Source organism: Pelobates fuscus, chromosome 4 (genome assembly GCF_036172605.1).
Source record: "Pelobates fuscus isolate aPelFus1 chromosome 4, aPelFus1.pri, whole genome shotgun sequence".
In the NCBI taxonomy this organism is placed as follows: Eukaryota; Metazoa; Chordata; class Amphibia; order Anura; family Pelobatidae; genus Pelobates; species Pelobates fuscus.
Window position 1 is genome coordinate 48,832,001 of NC_086320.1, and position 13,374 is coordinate 48,845,374.

At 39.4% G+C, this 13,374-nt stretch overlaps 1 protein-coding gene and 1 pseudogene across 1 annotated transcript in view; both read right to left on the reverse strand.

Moving 5' to 3' along the window:
• Nucleotides 1-13,374, reverse strand: part of LOC134608376 (oocyte zinc finger protein XlCOF7.1-like) — a 345,455-nt gene that overhangs the window by 156,111 nt on the left and 175,970 nt on the right. The window lies entirely within an intron of this gene.
• LOC134609314 (zinc finger protein 850-like) overlaps nucleotides 11,243-13,374 on the reverse strand; it is a 170,185-nt pseudogene continuing 168,053 nt past the window's right edge.

The following is a 13,374-nucleotide window of genomic DNA, read 5'->3' on the forward strand; positions in this document are numbered from 1 at the left end:
CTTTTGATCCGCTGGAGGGATTTGGCTGATTTTTGGAAGTGTTTATGTTTGAAGTGTGCTGATTCCGAATATGTACTTATATATGTATGGAGATTGAATGTATAGTTTTAAAGTTACAGTGTATGTGTGAAAACTGTATTTTTACTGTATGCTATAATTATGTTATATGTTTATCTGAGGGGAGGAAACCTGGGGGTTGTAACCATTATGCTATTGGTTGTTTTGTCCCTCCCTGCGGGCGGTCCTGTATTCTCAACACTGTAATAAAAACCAGGCTGGGAGTGCCAGCCTCAGACCACTGCTTGACCTTCAACACGGAGTCTTGTCTCGTTCTTGGGGGGATTCACTGTATGCTGTTGGAGATTGATTGCTAGGAGTGTAAGCTGATGTCTGCTTTTCCTGTTCGTCTGCTAGCAGCTATTCGTGAGGTTCCAGCTTGGAGTGCTATCTTATTCCCTGGTATACAGTTCGGGAGTTTGATGTATTCGCCTATATCCAATTCGTGAGTTTTGATGTTCTGCAGTAGCTGTGCCTTTCTGTAAAAAGGGGATTATCGCCTAAACGGATTTTAACCCCTCATATGCTGAAACGGTCCGTTACAAGGGTTTATTCAAGGAGTGCACAATGGCGTTATATAAAGATCCTCAAGCCAGAGTTTCAGGATATATGTTCCAATCAAAATAGTTCCCAATTAGAAACGGGACGCGACAGGGATGCCCTTTGGCACCCCTGCTATATATCCTCTCTATAGAACCGTTGGCAGCCGCGATTAGACAGAATGATGACATCAGTGGGCTAAAAGTGAACAACTTGGAGAACAAAATCGCACTTTATGCAGATGATGTTCTATTGACCCTTACAGACCCTATTAGCTCTATCCCAGCCGTATTTCGGCTTATTAACGAGTATAGTAAACTCTCAGGTTATAAAATAAATATAAAGAAAACACAAATTTTGATAAAAGGTCTAAGTGGACCTGGGGTAGACAAACTCAAAAAAGAATTTAAATGTGACTGGGAAGCAAGGAATATAAAATATTTAGTGGTAAGATTATCCCTAGATCATAGAGAAATTGGAGAACTGTCTTGGTTGGGAAGGATTGAAGCAGCAAACTTCTACCTTCTCCCCAAACTGACATTCTTATTTTGTAATCTCCCGTTGAGGGTGTCATGCCAGACGATACGCGGTCTTCAAAGACAGTTATCAGACTATATATGGCAAGATAGGAGACCTAGAGTGTCATTGGAAATATTACATAGAGATTGGAAAGAAGGGGGAATTTCTTACCCAGATATACAGAAACTATATATGAACAACATGGTAGCACACTTAATTAAGTGCGATAATTTTACAATGTCAAGACCAAACTGGTTAGATATTGAAAAATCGGACCTCTGTAATATTGAACCCATATATCTCTGGTGGTGTGACAGTGAATATCTAAAAAATATAAGATCTAGCAATCCGATGAATAATACAATGATCTATATTGTTAAGCACTTGAAAAGAAAATATGGAACAAAATTTATATCAAGAAACGCCCCAATAACATGTTTAAAACTTTATATAAAGGACATAAATATTCAAGAATGGGAAAAATGTGGAATAGTAAAAATTGCGGAACTCCTAAATGATAACAAAATATCATTTCCAACGCTACAGTCTAAATATAACCTTCCTTCGAAGGAAATATTTAACTATTTAAGAATAAAATCCTTTACTATGGGAAAAGTCCTTTCAGAAACTTCTCCAATTGACCAGTTCGTAGCATTTCATTATAAAAAAAAAATTGCATCCAGATTTAATCAATTTATAAGAAGCCAAGGGCAAATAGATAAAGCGCCCGCAATGAATAAATGGGAACAAGAACTCCATTTTTCATCCTCGGCTGAGGATTGGTTTTCGGGCTTACAAGCTGTAAAAAGATATACATGGGGTTGAATATACAGGAAGTGTACTTTAAAAGTACCTACTCGCCTCCATAGGTTTCAACCCAGACTCCTACCAGATTGCTGGAGATGTGGTAGGGAGTTGGGCTCATTCTCCCACATCTGGTGGGACTGTGAGGAGTTGAAACCTATGAAATTAATGCTATCGGAACTGGTAGATTTTATTTATGAGGTTCAAACTGTTATTACGCCTCAAATGTTTTTGTTTCATTTAGATTTGCCAAAAAGCAACATAAAACTAAAAATTCTAATGATTCATATCTGTATGGCAATAAAAATAGTTATGGCCAGAAACTGGAGAAATATGGGTGCGGTAAACTGGCATGATATATGCACACAGATAGAATATCAATGTAGTATGGAAGCTGGGGTAGCTCTAAATAAGATATCTAGAGAGAAATATAATGAAGTTTGGGCCCCTTGGGTTAGATACCTTAATTATAAAACTCAAACCCCCCCGCTCCCCTATAGATAGCCACTCCTAGGTTGCAGTGAGATGTGAGAGTACGGATATAAGTTGAACTGTATCGTATGTTTTTTTTTTCTTATTGTAAGATTGTATGACTGTAGATATAGCAGAAATTGAGTATATGAACATATGAAACTTGTTTATTACGCATAATACTTTATTGTAACGCAACTTACTGTACTGTGTTCCAAATTTATCTGTGAAAAGCTGTATATGAATGAAATTTTTAAACTGAAAAATAAAGATTTATATATATATATATAAAAAAAAGAAAATTACCCACTATTCTAATTCTCTTAGATCCTAGAGGACGTTTCACTAGAAGATTTAACTTCACACAGTAATGACAAATTAATTATAAAAATATAATTTATTGTGAGAATAATAATAAAAATAATATATATAACATGCGTGACAATAATCAGTGAATATTTAGGTATAACATAAGTATACAATATGGCAGTGGTTTAACACAATATAGACAGCTAAAAGTAACAACTATATGCACAATTGTCAACAGTCTAAGATTTACGACAGGACACTCCACTTAGAAACAAAATTCACAGAAAAGACAGAACTTCACAGCAGCCCAGCTTAAAGCAATACAAACTTTGGCTGACAGTCAATTGTCACTGAATTAACTCTTCCACTGCTGGCTACAATCCTCATATCAAATCATTCACCATTCGTAGGACCATCCAATAAGAATAATTCTAACCAGATTTTACGTTTGCAGAATTTTAACTTTCCTAATCAAGATGATCTATTTTATATCAGAACAAGTCAATACCTCTGGATAAAAATTTGGTATGCTAACATTTGGCAAATTTACCGTTAATATATTGTTATCTTTATTCCACCTGCAGGAATGGAATTTTTATAACCAATTTATTTCTTTATTACTGTATGTGAATGTTAATTCTATACCCGTCATTTCTGTTGATACAATTGTGACAAACTTCCATTTGCCACTGGGCATTGGAGAGGACTGATTGCTAGCCTCCTGCCCTGCGACTATGGCCCTGGGATGTATTGCCCTTTAAGGAACTGCGTTGGGGCTTATGGACTGATATTATACTGTTACTGACCCTTTAAGAACTGTATTTGGGCATAATGGATTTTTATAATGATGTTCCTGGCCCTTGAATTACTTTGGAGCAGTGTTGCAACTTTAAATTGGCACTTCGGATACAGCCGAAGTGCCGAAGTAGTCGAAGTGGCCGCCATTCGATTAACGAACACGTGGCGGCGGCCATCTTTGTTCATTTGAACGAGGTCAGTGGTATGTGTAGCCAAATTCATGGAACTGAAATCGGCTACACATTTCAACGAACACCGCTGACCCTTACCTTCTCCTACACACATTTTCAGCTGCAGAGACTAAGTCCCGTTCGGCAGTTTGAATTGACTTCTATACTAAGCTAAATGCACAAACGGCCCCGTTCGTGCATTCGAATGGGACTTAGTCATTTTTCTGTGTGAAATTGACTGACGCACAGCCCAAATCTATGGAACTGTTTTGGGCAGGAAAATGTGCCTGCGGTCGGTCATAAAGGACTTCCATCTAACTTTTGAACTAATGGAAGGATTTGCATGATTTTTGAGTATGTTCCTATTTCAAGTATGCAGATTTTATGAAGATTGAATTTATAGTTTTAAAGTTATAGAAATGCATAAAGATGTATAAGTTTTGGCTTGGAGATAATTGAGTAGAGACAGTAAGAAACTCAATTATCTCCCAAGCAGAGGGGAGGGAATCTGTGGGATGTAACCGTTGTCTGATTGGTTATTTTATACCTTCCTGTGGGCGGTCCTGTATGTGCAAGACCGTAATAAAAACCAGGCTGGGTGTGCCAGCACAGTCAATTCTACTTCACCCTCTCTCTTATTGGGGAAATTGCTATATCACCACAAGGGATTGCTATGCTCTGCATGCTCCCTTGTATAATCACTACTAAGCTCTTTTAAGAGCTTGTTCCGGCTTCACTCTCTTGGAGGAGAGGTTCACCCACTGGAACCTGGAGCCTTGTCGTAGGTCCAGGGTGGGTAGGAGACGGCGAGACCCCAACCAAGCTGCGGCGGTTCGTGGGGGTCTGCTGTGGTTGTGGTGTCTGCGGAGTGCTTGGAGCCCTCTGTAAGCGCTAGGAGCATCCTTCAACGGAGGTACCCAGTCGGGGTGCCAGGTGATCCGTTACAACAATCTATAAAAAGTTTTAGGAGATCTTCTCCACCTCTCCAAATGATTAACAAATCATCAATATAACGCTTATAAAGCACCAAGTTTGTCCCCCAATCGCCAATCCCTCCCATATGGACAGATTCCCAATGGGTCATGAAGAGATTGGCATAGCTGGGGGGGGGGGGCAAACTTGGTGCCCATCGCTGTGCCACATTTATGCAAGTAGTACTCGCCCTGGAACCAAAAATTATTATTTTCCAGTATTAATTGGATTGATTCCAATACAAAGTTGACTTGCTTCTGGGGATATGTAGAGAAAGTCTCCAAAGTATATTTAACCGCATTCAGTCCTAGATCATGTCTAATATTTGTGTACAGGGAGGAGACCTCTGCGGATACCAAAAGGAAATCATCCTGCCATTTTATATCTCCCAAAATCTGCAATATACTCGTAGTATCCTTTGGGTATGACGGGCGATTTTGTACTAGAGGTTGGAGGATATGATCCACATACTCGGATAATTTGCAAGAGACTGACCCAATACCCGAAATAATGGGTATACCTGGTGGTTGTGTGGTACTTTTGTGCACTTTCGGTAGAAAGTAAAAGCTAGGTAGTCTCTGATGTTTTGGTATTAAATACGGTCTCTTTTTTGTTAAGTATGCCATCTTGAAAGCCTTTATTAATGATTGCCTCAAATTTCTCCTTAACTGAGGAGGTAGGATCACTATTAAGTCGATGATACGTTATTTCATCGTTTAATAGTCTATGCACTTCTTCCAGATAAAATTCCCGGGACATGATGACTATTCCCCCTCCCCCTTATCAGCGAGTTTTATCACTATACTGTTGTACCTTTTTAGTTCCTTCAATGCTAATTGCTCTTGTGGTGTTAAATGTATTTGGTGTTTATTAATTGGTTTAATTTTATTAATCTTGGCATTGACCATTTTTGGGAAAGTAATCATCTCCTCTGACATTTGCCATTTTGGGAAAAATGAGGATTTGGTCTCTCAAAGCGGTATGAGTAACTGTGTCCATTGCACATCATTATTAGATGGTGTGAAAGGTGTATCCTCCTCTTTAAAAAATATTTTTTTAAAACATAAATTTCTATTACATTTATTGAGATCTATAAAGAATTGGAATTAATTCAATTCCTTTGATGGGGCGAATTTTAAACCCTTATTTAACCCTTTAAGGACTGTTTTTGCGATGTTGTACATTTGCGACCAGGCCTCTTTTTACACTTTTGTGGTGTTTGTGTTTAGCTGTAATTTTTCGCTCTCTCATTTACTGTTCCCATACAAATTATATATTGTTTTTTTCAGGACAAAAAGGGCTTTATTTACATACCACTATTTATATAATCTCATGTAATTTAATATAAAATAAAAATACAAATATATGATGCAAAATTGAAAATACATGTTTTTTTAACTTTTACTTGAAAAATATTTTACTCATCTACAAAAGCTAATAAAAAAAACTGCTAAATAGATTCGAAATTTTGTCCTGAGTTTAAAAATACCCAGTATTTACATGCTTTTTGTAGCGGAATGCAGTAAGCCTGTCCTGTAATTTACCTGTGTAACTATATCCGTGCTGTGTATTCATGTCTTTGTGTATAATTTCGTATGTGGGTTCGGTAGTTCCATGAGAATGAAACTACCGAACCATTAGACCACCCCAGTGAGAAGTGTGTACCTCGTTAAGCGTTCACACTTCTCACAGAAACCGCAACTTAGGTCTTTATTGCTGATGCCTGGGTGGCCGCTGTTCAGTATACGAACCACGTGCGGCGGCCATCTTACGCATCAAAATCTCAGCGGTGTTTGGTCGTCGAGTGTCTGGAACTCAAATAGGACACTCAAACAACTGAACACCGCTGAGACCTCCGGAGCTCCGTAACTACCGAACTGAGGGACCTAACACCACCCCATTCGGTAGAAACCAAGTACCGAACGAGGGAAATGTAATGCAGGGGAATTTAGGTATGGATGGCTAAGAATATTGTGTATTTCATCTACCGACCGCAGGGCCCAAACGTATGGAACCCTTTTCGGCTACCACCTCGTGTGCGGTCGGTCAAACTTCACCCTCCACCTAACTACCGAACCCCTGGTCCGATCTGGGTGAATTTTGGATATATTGTTCACCCAGATCAGGGCTACCTAGCGGTACCCTAATATTAATGTTATGTGTTGGTTTAGGGGTACATCTATGTTTGGGGTAAAACACTGTGTAAGTTAAGGGGATTATGAGTCACCCAGAGGGGAGGAGATGTGTGGGAGGTAACATTTACAGTATTGGTTACTGTCCTAATTGATGTAAACCCCTCCCTTGCATGGGAGCATGCTTTATAAGGAACCCTGGAATAAAGATTGTCAGTTCTGCTCCTGAAACTGTGTGTCGTCCAGTTATTGGGATTGCTGTGGGGATACTGCTGTGTTATTTTGCCTGCTGGAAACTCTGCATGTGGATTTACTATTGCCTTGTTCTTGAGCCTCCTTGGGATCTTTAGTGGAGAATAGCTGTGGGATATCAGCTCTCCGCTACATTGGTTGGCAGCGCTGGGATCCAGACTCACAAGGATTAATGGAATAAGGATGGAGAGTGACTATGCTAAGCTAAAAAGAACCACGCTAAAGGACTTACTGGAAGCAAGAGGGATTGCAGCAAGCAACAAAAAGAAAGCAACCCTCATTGCAGAAGTCATGGCAGAATATCAAACCGAGGGCAGGGCAATCCCTGAACAGCAAAACACATCGGATGGGTCAGGACAAGAAGAATTTCAAAGGCAAGTGCAATGTAGACTGGCCTTTTATGGAGGAAATGCAACACCAGACATTATTTCCAGGACTATGACCGAGGTGCAGAAGTTTATGTTGCGCCAAAGGCCACAACCATCCACAGTAAGGGACACAGCAAATACCAACAGTACAGAGGGTAAGACAAAAATTCCTTACCAAGCTTTTAAAAATTATGTGGAGGCGGAGGAAGACATAGATGCTTTCCTCCAAGATTTTGAAAGACTGTGCGCCTTGCATAAGATCAGTACTGAGGATTGGGTGGTTATGATGTCGGCTGGAGTGCTTGGAGCCCTCAAGAAGCGCTAGGAGCATCCATCAACCCAGTCGGGGTGCCCTTCGATCCGTTACACTAAGATATTGTACATCTTTCAGACACTGCCGATCCATGTACAAAGAACCTTTAATACCATGAAACGCTTATTCCCATCACATGTTTGGCGGTCTCGACAGCCCCACATCTCTTATGAAGTACTGACGGCACCGGGAGAAAGAGGGGGATTGGGGTTACCTCATATGTACCACTATTACAATGCGGCACTTATGGTACGCTTGAAAGATTGGACAGATAAGCGGTTCCCCAGGGCATTGGTATGACTTGGAACAGGGTTTAACCACAGCCCCTTTGGAGACTTTACCGTGGCAAACATGCCATCTAAGTAAACTAGTGCCGACTTCCCACCCCTTTCTGGGCCACATTCTCCATACATGGAGGAAAATGAAAACCATTTGTAAGCTGTCCCCTGGGACACACCCTCTATGCCTGATAGCCCACAACCCAAATTTCAAACAAGGAAAGGGAGGGGAATCCATCACACGTCTCCTGTGGAGGTAGAACATGATGATATGATGGGTAATAAAAGGCTCTAGTGTCCCAGCCCTAATAGATCTCAGAAGTGGCAGCACCCCAGCTTCTCTCCTATAGGTAATGCTATATTCCCAGCTGTCCATTTATCTAAAGAAATACATACTACCAGCCTGGGAAGAGAGGGACCTGACCCCCTTTGAGAAGTTGAGCACTTTGGGCACCAGACTGCACAGACCTCTATCGTACTTCTGTGCTCGGATATAAAAACATACGCCCGAGAACCCTTTCCCCCCACCCCCCCATACTGGGCTAAATGGCGCTCCATCCTTAAAGTACAGTTAACCCACAAAGACTGGGAATGCATTATGGGACCTGTAAGGAAATACTATATTAGTCTCCCGCGGAGAGAGGTTTTATAAAAGAGTAGCCATGTGGTACAGGACACATTTCCCCGGTGTAAGCAACAGGTGCTGGAGATGCATGTGAGAAGGCACAGTATATCACATATGGTGGCAGTGTTCGCTCATTTGACTGTTCTGGACACGGGTACTAGAAGTCATTAATAAAATATTCCCAAGCATACCTGCTATGACCCAATTGTGGCAGACCGCCTGTTACCCCAACTGGGTACCTCCGCCAAACACGCTTCCTAGTTATTGTATAGAACCATAAGAACTTCGTTGGGACACCAGAAGCACTGTAGCCCCTTAGCCGCCGCAGCTTGGCTGGGGTTTCGCCGCCTCTTCCCACCCTGGACCAAATACCTGGATCCAGCTCCCAGTGGGTAAAGCGCTCCTACAGATAGTATGGCCTGTATCACAAGTAAAAGAGCAGTTCCCCCCACATGAGCCGAGACTTAATGGTGGGAGCAGACTAGTTTATTCAGGGCCACACACAGCGTTTTATGCAAAACCCCTACATGGGGTTTCCAATACAAACATACTGTGTAATCCCTCCCATTAACCTCTGTGCCTGGGATAAAATATGGGAAAAAATATAATTAAATAGGTACAGATTAATTAAATAGGTCTCAGGTACAGAAAAATCTACAATATTTTCGACACCCCAAAAGTACACCCAAAATACATGCAATCCTCTCACATCCCCAGATAGCCCTGATCTGAGTGACTATCATATAAAAAATCAATCAGATTGGTTCAGTAGTTTCATCGAGGCAAACTTTTGACCGGCCGTCACATTGGTGGTGACATTGCACAGAAGCTTAGCAGACAAGAAATAAAGTAGATTGTTAACTTCAAACTTTAATCCCAAAAGGTCTTAATATTGATTTTGAAATAAGTACCATTTTATAATTTTTATTGGGAGGTTCTTTACAGTATTTTGGTCTGGTGTTTTTTTTTTTTTTACATGTCCTTTTATCCTCTTATGTATACGGGTACGTGTATATATGGTTTTATGTACATATGCATATATGTCTATACATGCTTCTATATGTGAACGTGTTTATATTTTATATATGTTTTTAGGTGCTTATTTTGTATTTCAATATATATTTTAAAAACTTTAATTGTTATCATTATATATACTGCTATTCACTATTTTTTCTGTTTTGTCCATTTTTGCCCAAATCCAATATGGCGTTCCCCACTTCTAAGGGCACTATGAACTTTGCTAGCTATTTAGCTTGAACACATATTGACAAATGGAAACGTTATTTAGGCTTGAAGCTAGCATATCGGACAAGACATCTCCTCTGAAATACGCATGCTCTATAAACATATGGAGAATTGGAATCAAACGAGTGCCCATGTACAAGACCGATGTCTGGAATGACCAATTGGAGTTTGCCGCGTCAAATGACACGACACAAGGACATTTTAGTTGTGGCAATTTCTCTTCCTTGTGTGGCCGAAACCGAATGAGCCACCATTATGGGGGAGGCGGACTACATCCAGTCCGGACCATATAAGGAAGTTTTATCACATGTGTTTTAATTACATCTGTTTTACGTTATGTTTAAGTAATTTTAGGGTATATAAAGCCTGTTATGACAGTTGTTAGATAGATTAACCTGAGGAAGACCTATTTTAAGGTCAAAACGCATTGTGCTAATTTTTTTGTTAAGTTTTAACTACTATTTGGAATAAACAACTTTTATATTGTCTATTTGGTTCCTGTTTTTACTTGGAAAATTCAAAGTTCCAGCAATACACCACTACAACTATCTCTATGGTTCTGTAAAGTGTGAGTGTTCCATTTGTATTGTATCACTGTTATATTTATATATACAGGTTACACTATGGTTCCTCTGTTTTGTATTTATATGATTTAGGGTTCTAGCAAGAAAAAGACCCATCACATTTTATTGTATTTTAAAGGTAAAGAATTTTTACAGTGTGCACTTTGACACTTTTTTCTGTTATTTCTGTTTTTATATTCGTGTACTTGGGTGACAATACACTCTGAGTGTTTTTAGTCCGCTCTTGTATTATTTGGTTGGAACGCCCGATATCCCTTATATTTTACTTTTTTCATATAGTGCAAAACCGACACATACAGAAAGCCTCTCAGATTCGCATATGGTGATCAGGAGGGACTATTCTGGGGACTTGCCTTAATTAAAAGAGCAATTCTGCAGTTTGTTGTAATTTAATTTGATGTTATATATATATATGTCAATGCCTTTTTATCTTTTACTTCATATTCCTATGTGCCAACACTAGGCCTCTACTCTTGTTTCTATTTGCCATGGGTTGAGCGAGCCTCTGTACCTGACCTTTGCTTTAGGGACTGTAGATCTACAGTAGCCTAGCATAATTTACTCTACTGCCATATCTTTGCTAGTAGCATACCCATAACATTGTATACTGGTGTCTTTGTTATCGCTACACAAAAAAAAAAAGTGCATCTCTTCTTATGACGTTTTCTACTACGTCTGTCTCGTTTATTGACAAGCCTATATTTGCAAAACTGTCATTGTAATCTTGTTTGACTAACTGCATTTAAAAAAATGAATTTAAAAAAGAAATTGACTTTTTAAAATCAGTATGTAACTATACCATTTTACAACTTCAGAACATCAGAAAATTCCTATTTTGTGTGAGTTCTCTGATGTTTAACAAGCTTTGAACTATCGACAAAACATTTCCCACATTCAGAACAGGAGAACGGCTTCTCTCCTGTGTGAGTTCTATGATGTACAACAAGGGATGAAAGCTGGCTAAAACATTTCCCACATTCAGAACAGGAGAACGGCTTCTCTCCAGTGTGAGTTCTCTGATGTGTAACAAGCGTTGAACTATGGACAAAACATTTCCCACATTCAGAACAGGAGAACAGCTTCTCTCCTGTGTGAGTTCTCAAATGTGAAATAAGGTCTTTTTTAGTTCCAAAACATTTCACACATTCAGAACAGGAGAACGGCTTCTCTCCTGTGTGAGTTCTCTGATGTGCCATAAGTTCTGATTTAGTTCCAAAACATTTCCCGCATTCAGAACAGGAGAACGGCTTCTCTCCAGTGTGAGTTCTCTGATGTCTAATAAGTTTTGAACTATGGACAAAACATTTCCCACATTCAGAACAGGAGAACAGCTTCTCTCCTGTGTGAGTTCTCAAATGTAAAATAAGTTCTTTTTTAGTTCCAAAATATTTCACACATTCAGAACAGGAGAACGGCTTCTCTCCTGTGTGAGTTCTCAAATGTGAAATAAGTTCTGATTTAGTTCCAAAACATTTCCCGCATTCAGAACAGGAGAACGGCTTCTCTCCAGTGTGAGTTCTCTGATGTCTAATAAGGTTTGATTTAGTTCCAAAACATTTCACACATTCAGAACAGGAGAACGGCTTCTCTCCTGTGTGAGTTCTCAAATGTGAAATAAGTTCTTTTTTAGTTCCAAAACATTTCACACATTCAGAACAGGAGAACGGTTTCTCTCCTGTGTGTCTTCTGTGATGTATAATAAGTTCTGATTTAGTTCCAAAACATTTCCCGCATTCAGAACAGAAAAACGGCTTCTCTCCAGTGTGAGTTCTCTGATGTCTAATAAGTTTTGAACTATGGACAAAACATTTCCCACATTCAGAACAGGAGAACAGTTTCTCTCCTGTGTGAGTTCTCAAATGTGAAATAAGTTCTTTTTTAGTTCCAAAACATTTCCCGCATACAGAACAGGAGAATGGCTTCTCTCCAGTGTGAGCTCTCTGATGTCTAATAAGGTTTGATTTAGTTCCAAAACATTTCCCACATTCAGAACAGAAGAACGACTTCTCACCTGTGTGTCTTCTGTGATGTATAATAAGTTCTGATTTAGTTCCAAAACATTTCCCGCATTCAGAACAGGAGAACGGCTTCTCTCCAGTGTGAGTTCTCTGATGTCTAATAAGGTTTGATTTAGTTCCAAAACATTTCCCACATTCAGAACAGAAGAACGACTTCTCACCTGTGTGAGTTCTATGATGTTCAACAAGGGATGAATGCTGGCTAAAACATTTCCCACATACAAAACATGAGAACGGCATCTCCGCTGTGTGAAGCCTAATAAGAGCTGAGTGATGGGTAAAACATTTCTCACATTTAGAACATGTGAATTTTTTTGTTTACTAGCTCATTTGTAGACATATAGGATTCATTGATTTTGAATATTTGATCCTTGAAAGATTTCTTCATAATCTTGCTTTGTGCATTTATGGTTTTGTCATGTTCTTTGGGATAAACTCTGCTGGCGGGAACACCTGAAAGAAATGTATTGAGAGTTAAAGAAAATGTGTCACTTTCAGGAAATACTAAAGTCACCAAAACAACTTGAAGGCGTTTTTGTATATAGATCATGCTTCTGAAGCCTCACTGCTCAATTATCTGCCGTTTAGTAATTAAATCACTTGTGTTTGTCCATCCAGCCCTAGACACACTTACCCTCGCTCTGACTGACACAGCCTGCATGAAAAAAAATTGTTTCATTTTCAATCAGATAGTAACTTATATAAAAATATCTCTGCTCTATAGATTGCATTTCCATCACACACAGAAGGCTTAAGCAGGATGTTGCAAGTCATTAACAGAGCAGGAGAAAAGCTATTTGAGATAAAACAGAATTTGCAATAAAGGAAGTGTAAATATTAGATGACTCTTTACAGGAAGTGTTTGGATGGCTGTGCAAGTCACATGCAGGAAGGTTTGACTAGGGCTGCTTCTAACCTT